Raw genomic sequence first — 2500 nt, 5'->3', positions numbered from 1 at the left:
GGCTCGGGCGCTGACCGAACGGTCTACTGGGCTCGGGCGCCGGACGGCGGGTCTACCGGGCTCGAGGGCCGGCCGACGGGTCCACCGGGCTCGGGCGCCGGCCGACGGGCCCGCCGGGCTCGGGCGCCGGCCGACGGGTCTGCCGGGCTCGGGCGCCGACCGAACGGTCTACCGGGCTCGGGCGCCGGCCGACGGGTCTACGGGGCTCGGGCGCCGCCCGACGGGTCTACGGGGCTCGGGCGCCGGCCGACGGGTCTGCCGGGCTCGGGCGCCGGCCGCCACGTCTGCCGGGCTCCGGCCCCGTTTGACAGGTCTACCGGGCTCCGGCGCCGGCCGCCTCGTCCACCGGGCTCCGGCGCCGGCCGCCACGTCTACCGGGCTCCGGCGCCGGCCGCCACGTCTACCGGGCTCCGGCGCCGGCCGCCTCGTCTACCGGGCTCCGGCGCCGGCCGCCTCGTCTACCGGGCTCCGGCGCCGGCCGCCTCGTCTACCGGGCTCCGGCGCCGGCCGCCTCGTCTACCGGGCTCCGGCGCCGGTCGCCTCGTCTACCGGGCTCCGGCGCCGGCCGCCTCGTCTACCGGGCTCCGGCGCCGGCCGCCACGTCTACCGGGCTCCGGCGCCGGCCGCCACGTCTACCGGGCTCCGGCGCCGGCCGCCTCGTCTACCGGGCTCCGGCGCCGGCCGCCTCGTCTACCGGGCTCCGGCGCCGGCCGCCTCGTCTACCGGGCTCCGGCGCCGGCCGCCTCGTCTACCGGGCTCCGGCGCCGGCCGCCTCGTCTACCGGGCTCCGGCGCCGGCCGCCTCGTCTACCGGGCTCCGGCGCCGGCCGCCTCGTCTACCGGGCTCCGGCGCCGGCCGCCACGTCTACCGGGCTCCGGCGCCGGCCGCCACGTCTACCGGGCTCCGGCGGGACTTGGTCGCAGTTCTCGAGCTGAACGGTAGACCTGTTTGCCGCGCCGCTCGCGGGGACGTGACCAAGGGGTCGCTGTGTCGCGCTGCCTCCAGTTACGTCATCGTAACAGGCAGCGTCATTGGCGGGCCTCCCCGGCGGGAGGAGTTAGCGCTCTTGGAGTTCGCAGGGGCTGTGGACTTAGTGGTACGTTCTATATGCGCGAGCGGTGGCTCGCGGGCAGGGCAGTAGGAGCGCGACTCGACCCGCGCGGCTGGGGCGCTTGGCGGCCGTTGTGGCGGTTGCCTCGGCGTGTTTGGCCGTTTTTCCGCCCGTTCGGGACGGTTGCCCGCGCGGCCGATGGCGGCCGAGGCCCATGCTGGTCCGTGGTGAGGCACCGGAGATGCTCGTGAAGCATGCCGGCTGCTGCCGCGCTCGCGAGCGCCCGGGGACGGGGGGACGGGCGCGCGGCGCAGTCGTGCCTCGGCTTTTTGGGCTTTTTGCGGTTGTTCCCCCTCCCTCTTCCTTCTCCGGCCCTAAGCTGGAGCCCGCGAGGCAGGCCGCCAAGAGCGTCGCAGCCGGTCCCGGTGGCTGGCAGCCCGAGCGCAGTGCGTCAGGGAGTCGGGAGGTGTGCCTCGCGCCTCCGGTGGCCTTACTCCCTGGCTCCAGAAACACCCGCCAACGGCACGGGTGAGGCGTGGCGTGTGGCGTCTCGTCTGCCCGTTTTTTGGGTGGCTTTTTGTGTTTTCCCCGTCCTTTTTTCTTTTCCCCCCCCCCCCCGGCTTTTCTCCGGCCTCTCTCTCCCTCTGCAGGGCGAGTGGTATCATCCTGCTGGGCGGGCGTAGACGGGCGACCGGCGGCGGTCGTGCCGGTGCTCTCGAACGCGGGCAAAGCCCGGCGACCGGCGGCGGTCGGTACCGGTGCTCTCGAACGCGGGCAAAGCCCGGCGACCGGCGGCGGTCGGTACCGGTGCTCTCGAACGCGGGCAAAGCCCGGCGACCGGCGGCGGTCGGTGCCGGTGCTCTCGAACGCGGCAAAGCCCGGCGACCGGCGGCGGTCGGTGCCGGTGCTCTCGAACGCGGCAAAGCCCGGCGACCGGCGGCGGTCGTGCCGGTGCTCTCGACCGCCGAAGGAGCGCGTGGAGTCGCAGGTGTGCTGCGGCCTTCCAGCGTTCCCGTTGACGTCGCTCAAGGGACTCGTTGCACGGAGCGGGTGGCGCCGGCGGCACCTGTCCCGGTCCCCCTCCTTCGACCGCTGCAGAGCCGCAGGCAGCGCGCGCCGAGGCGTCCCCGGGTGCCCTCCCGGGGGGTGGCGCTGGGCGTGTGCGGCCGTCGCTGTCCCAGGAGCGTGGCCTCGGCTTTTCCGCCCTCTCTCCCCTTCAACCGATCGATGAGGCTTTTCGGGTCGCGTCGGAAAGGGCCCCCGGCGGGCCGGCTCTTCCGTGCTCCCTGGAACGGGGAGGCACGGCGGTGTCCGGTGGTCAGGCAGGGTGGTCTCCTTTCCCGTTCGCTTCCCGTGGTGTGGCTGTGAGGTGTTGCCCTCGTCCCCCCCCGAGCGAAGGGGGCCGTGGCGATGGCGGCGGGGCGCGTGCCTCGCCGCGTCCCGTGGCCC

The sequence above is a fragment of the Gavia stellata genome, unplaced genomic scaffold (genome assembly GCF_030936135.1).
Source record: "Gavia stellata isolate bGavSte3 unplaced genomic scaffold, bGavSte3.hap2 HAP2_SCAFFOLD_626, whole genome shotgun sequence".
Classification (NCBI taxonomy): Eukaryota; Metazoa; Chordata; class Aves; order Gaviiformes; family Gaviidae; genus Gavia; species Gavia stellata.
Note: the sequence above shows the minus strand (reverse complement) of the source record.